Source organism: Littorina saxatilis, linkage group LG2, assembly GCF_037325665.1.
Source record: "Littorina saxatilis isolate snail1 linkage group LG2, US_GU_Lsax_2.0, whole genome shotgun sequence".
NCBI lineage: Eukaryota > Metazoa > Mollusca > Gastropoda > Littorinimorpha > Littorinidae > Littorina > Littorina saxatilis.
Genome location: NC_090246.1, coordinates 51,809,535 through 51,815,842, shown reverse-complemented (window position 1 = coordinate 51,815,842; position 6,308 = coordinate 51,809,535).

Below are 6,308 nucleotides of genomic sequence, written 5' to 3'. Positions count from 1 at the left end.
GGGGGGGGGCCGGGCGACTGATTCGGGGAATAAATGTGCCTCTCATAAATCTTAGCCCTCTCACGGTAGGACTGACATTCTGCCCTGACGTTTTTGTCGGTTGGATAAAACCGGCCAGACAAAGACAAAAGAAGTTCAAGTTCTTTTACAAAGAAGACAACAACGCAGTTTTTTTCTCCAAAAGATGTATCTATTTTAATTTTAATTACTGACAAATAGTTTATGCACCTTTGTTTAAAAACAGGACAATAAACATGCGTACCCGAGCTACATTCCGAGTTCGTGTCTATGTCTTTCAGATATGTGTGTGTGTGTGTGTGTGTGTGTGTGTGTGTGTTGGCCGCACTGCCACAGCCGATGTGTGTGTGCCGGTGTCGGTGTGTGTGTGTGTGTGTGAGAGTGTGTGTTTGTGGATGTTTTATCGACACACCGTTAGCACATTTCTTATGCCTGTGTGTGTGTGTGTGTGCGGTGTGTGTCTGTGTGCACGGTGTGCCGTGTGTAGGGCCTACGTGTGTGTGTGCCGGTTGGCCGTACACTGATGATGTGTCACAGTGTGTGCACGGTGTCACGTGTGTGTGTGTGTGTCTCGCTGAGATAATAAAGTGGTCTATGTCTATGTCAGTCTATGTGTGTGCCGTTATTTGTAAGCTACTTTCTTGTTTGGTCTGGAGTGTTTTGTGTGTGTTTTCTTATCATTGTTTGCCAGTTTGTGTGTGTCCGGAATTGTAAAACAGTGACGAACTTCAACTGAACAAAACAAATCTGTTTGTCTTGCGAGCTCTTGAGTGTGCTGGTTTCTTGGTATGTGTATGTGCGTGCGTGTGTGTGACTGACTTATTTACACTGAAGGTCAGTCGTTGGCCGCGACGGCACCGTACACACACACACACACACACACACACACACTCACACACAGTGACGGCACACACACACACACATACACACACACACACACACACGAGGGCCCCAGAGGGTTTTAAATCACGGTGATCGTGATCAGTGGTGTTTTTTGACCTTTCTGTGACCGTGATTGCCGAAATTTCCATTTCTGTGATCGTGATGGGACCGTTTGCCCGTGACAGTGATTGAAAAATGAAGGTGTGACTGACAGTGCCGCCTCAACTTTTATGACGTCATTATCGAAAAAATGAGAGAAAAAAACCGTCTGGGGATATCATACCCACAGGCGGAAGGTATCGTCCACTGGACTAGTACTATCACAGAAAGTAGTCTTTCTGTGATAGTAGTAGTCCAGTGGACGATACCTTCCGCCTGTGATCATACCCAGGAACTCTCATGTCAAATTTCATAAAGATCGGTCCAGTAGTTTACTCTCAATCGCTCTACACACACACACGTACCGACACACACACCCGTGACACACACACATACACACCACGACCCTCGTCTCGATTCCCCCTCTATCATTGTTAAAACATTTAGTCAAAACTTGACTAAATGTAAAGAAGAGAAAGGGAGGGGGGGGGGGGGGGGGAGGCTTCACACTTTGGTGGTTTTTGACACCGAACCACAACTCACACATGACTCGGTTCTAACTGCCTTGTCGCACGTGACTCAGTTTCGCGCATGTCACTGGCAACTTTAGCCCATGGCTCAGAGAGCGATAGTCACTCACTGACTCAGCTGAAGCGCACAGCGTCAATTTGCAGTGTGAAATGACCGCGGGTGCGAGACGTGTAAAAACATTGATGGCTGTAAGTACAGGAAAAATCTTCAAGGAACAATTACAGGTAAGGCACAGTATTTATCAGTACACCTACCGGCTTCAGAAAGATATTTTCATTGCGAACTCCGCGCTGGCAGCAGAGACATGCTGGCAGCTAGTGACTGCCATCAGATTTTTGAATCCTACTTTGAGTTATGGTCCCATCATTCATCGGAGTGGCCACAGCATGAAAACTAAGTTCCATGTCTATAAGTTTTAACCACCATGCATTGTCACGGTGGGCTAGATCAATGATACCGTCTTGCATGGTAGGAAATCATGGTAATCTTGAACTTTTAGTGTGTTAAAAATTAGATTCATAGCTCAGAATCCAGTGCCATTCTTTACTTATTTTTAATACAGGTCCCTGTAATTACAAAGAACATTTGTTGTGAAATTAATTGACGGATTCTCATTTATTATATTCTCAGTTCAACATTTTCCACATGAGACATCGGGTTTCCATCTAGCCTACGTGTGTAAGATTCAGTGCCAGATCAATTAAAGTTTAAAAACAAATCACAAACAAAAAACCTTCGCTTGTATTTTTAGATTGATTTTTATGGTTCATTTGCTCCCATAGTTGAGTACATTTACATTTTGCAGAATGTAATTTTGTTTTAAACCTTTATAACGGCCAATAACCGCAGTGAGAGTGAATGAACACACATTCTTAAAAGAGCGCAAAGTGAGAAGTCATTGTAGCCAGTCATATTTACTGATCAAAGCCATCTGAAAAAGAAAGGAGTTTGGTGTCAAGCAATGCAGACCTTTCCAAATTTCTCTTTGGGTTGGGCCATCCAGATACTCCAGTGGCAATCAACATTTTAGCTGTCTCTCAGCATATCTAGTAATATTCCCTTTGATGAAGATGTCTACAAGTTGCACAACTGTACAACAACAACAAAATAACACAAACATACAAACAAATTCTAAGAAATCATTTTGATAACTTTGATTTAAATGTTGATGAACAGCGTTTACTCAATACTAGGCGCTAACAGAGACACATTGAAGAGATGCGAAGCGAGGGCGCTCGCGTGAACTCTTGGGGTACCGCGCTCGGTCAGCGTGACCTCGCGCGATTGTCAGCCATCATCCCGTACTACATGTGTATGTTGTTGTTCGCTTGCTCTCTGACACTGATTTGAAGTGCTTTTCTGTCATATTTCTTTGGATATATCCAGCTGCAGACGAGAGATATCAGTGATAAGTAAACTTGATTCATATTCTGTAGTTTCAATAGTGTGCACACGAACGCATTTGAGAGGATTTGGTTCCCGAAACGAGTCAAAAACACGGTTCCCTCGGTTCTTGCGGCCATTGTTCTAAGTCCATGCCTTACATTGTGCGTGGAGGCAATGTTTGGGAGCTAATATTTTCTTTTGTGCGCAACGTTACTTTCCCTTAACGTCCCTGGCGTCCACGTAAACCTCGAAAACCTCGTTTTGTGTTTGTATGTGTGTACTTTGTTAGTTTTGTTGTTAAAGGTCCTTGATTCCTGCAAACTGTTTTTTTTCTTTCTTCTTAGGTCCCGTAAACCTCTTTTTTGTGTGATTGTTTTGTTGTTTGTTATTGTCTTTTTACATTTAGTCAAGTTTTGACTAAATGTTTTAACGTAGAGGGGGGAATCGAGACGAGGGTCGTGGTGTATGTATGTGTGTGTGTCTGTCTGTCTGTGTGTGTGTGTAGAGCGATTCAGACTAAACTACTGGACCGATCTTTATGAAATTTGACATGAGAGTTCCTGGGTATGAAATCCCCATGCGTTTTTTTCATTTTTTCAATAAATGTCTTTGAATTTGATGACGTCATATCCGGCTTTTCGTGAAAGTTGAGGCGGCACTGTACGTCACGCTCTCATTTTTCAACCAAATTGGTTGAAATTTTGGTCAAGTAATCTTCGACGAAGGCCGGGGTTTGGTATTGCATTTCAGCTTGGTGGCTTAAAAACTAATGAGTGGGTTTGGTCATCAAAAATCTGAAAATTGTAAAAAAAAAATTTTTTTTTATAAAACGATCCAAATTTACGTTCATCTTATTCTTCATCATTTTCTGATTCTAAAAAACATATAAATATGTTATATTTGGATTAAAAACAAGCTCTGAAAATTAAAAATATAACAATTATTATCAAAATTAAATTGTCCAAATCAATTTAAAAACACCTTCATCTTATTCCTTGTCGGTTCCTGATTCCAAAAACATATAGATATGATATGTTTGGATTAAAAACACGCTCAGAAAGTACTACCCCGCTCTTCTTGTCAATTTCACTGCCTTTGCCGTGCGCGGTGGACATTAGCTGATGATGCTACGAGTATACGTCTTGCTGCGTTGCATTGCGTTCAGTTTCATTCTGTGAGTTCGACAGCTACTTGACTAAATGTTGTATTTTCGCCTTACGCGACTTGTTTGTTGTTCAGGTTGTTTTTACACCCCCGGTATAGGGGTGTGTATAGGATTCGGTCGATGTGTTTGTTTGTTTGTGTGTTTGTGTTCGCATATAGATCTCAAGAATGAACGGACCGATCGTCACCAAACTTGGTGAACAGGTTCTATACATTCCTGAGACGGTCCTTACAAAAATTGGGACCAGTCAAACACACGGTTAGGGAGTTATTGGTGGATTAAGATTCTACAAGGACTTATAGAGGGACATATTAATGGTCAAAGGGAAATAACCTTCTCAGTTGGTGGCAGTGAGAATGGTTATTTCCCTTTGACCAACGGGGGTGTTTTTCCTACCTCGGAGGAATTTCTTGTTTGTATTTTTTGTCTCTGAACCCTGTAAGCCATCTTTATAGATCATAAAAAAGGTAAAAGTCTGGAGTGTTTAAATCAGATAAGTATATTGCTACCGCTCAATGTCAAACTTTGTACTGTTGAGTTGATCGCCGAATTTGAAAACTTTTTTAAACTACATAGTGGTGGAGTTGGTGGTGAGGAGGTGGAGCAGGTAGTTGTTAGAAGAAAGAGGAGGAGTGATGAGAGTGACAGCCCTGCTAAGAAACGTAGAGGAACATGGACGGGCGCCCCCAGGGGAGGGCAGTGTAGAGGACAGTGAGGCAGGGGAGGGCAGTGTAGAGGACAGTGAGGCAGGGGAGGGCAGTGTAGAGGACAGTGAGGCAGGGGAAGGGAGTGTTAAAAAGCAAACAGCCGAGGGCTGAGCAGTACTTGTGGGTTCTCTCAAAACTCTAGTATTCTGTTGAAAAGCAAACAGCTGAGGGCTGAAATAAGCAAACAGCCATGGGCTGAACATGCAGTACTTATGGGTTTTCTGAAAACTTTATTACAGTTTAAAACCACAAAGCAAACCTCCTATGACCAAACAAAGCAAACAGCCATGGGTTGAACAGTACTGGTGGGTTTTCTGAACACTTTATTACAGTTTAAAACCACAAAGCAAACCTCCTATGACCAAAAAAGCAAACAGCCATGGGTTGAACAGTACTGGTGGGTTTTCTGAACACTTTATTACAGTTTAAAACCACAAAGCAAACCGCCAAGGGCTGAACGGTACCCATGTGTTCTCTCAATACTTTAGTACACTGTTGAAAACCACAAAGCAAATAGCATGGGCCAAACAGTACTTGCGAATTGGATTCTTTCAAAACAAAACACTAGCATAGTACACTTGAATATTACAGGTGGAATCCTTGATATTATTGAACTTATTTGAAAGAGATGATACATAATGATCTGAAATGCTTAAAATGGCCTCATAATCACCAAAAAGTAATACAGTCGTAATTGTCATGGTCTTATGCTACAATCATCAATGTCATAACTTATGTGGAAGGGAAAAATATAAAGCAACAACTATTGATGCCACACATGATGAGTCACCCCCCGCGGGTTAGGGGGAGTCCCATATTGGTTGGGACGAGAAAGAATTTACCCGTTGCTACCCAGCATGTCGTAAGAGGCGACTAACGGATTCTGTTTCTCCTTTTACCCTTGTTAAGTGTTTCTTGTATAGAATATAGTCAATTGTTTGTAAAGATTTTAGTCAAGCAGTCCCGCAGTGGGGCACTGCGGTTATGAAATTAAAGGCCCCTCCTGTTTTTGGAACCGCAGGAGCTTTCTAGTTTGCTGTTAGGTAGATTTTTGGTTCCTCTTTCCTGTCATGCTCTCTTTTTCTTCATGAATTCTTTTCTTTTTTCTGCCTTCTTGCTCATTCACCTGTATTTTTTCCAAAAATCTCTTCTCTTGCCGCTTGTCTCGCGATTCATGTATGGTTTAATCTGTTAGTGTTCTGATGTGGGTCCAGCAGTAGATGGGTTAGGCCTATTTTAACATGCTGGAAACTGGTAATCTTCCAGTAGGTATTAATTTAGCTTTACTAAAGCCTGCTGGGACGCAAGTAGTGGGTTGGTGCATTTGTAAACAGGAATCGCTTGACAAGTGGCCCCCTTCATCCCCCCCTTCCTCGTCCTGATATGGCTCTGCGTAGTCGGCTGGACGTTAAGCAACAAATAAACAAACAAAAGTATGTAAGAAATGTTTAGTCCTTTGTACTGGAAACTTGCATTCTCCCAGTAAGGTCATATATATTGTACTACGTTGCAAGCCCCTG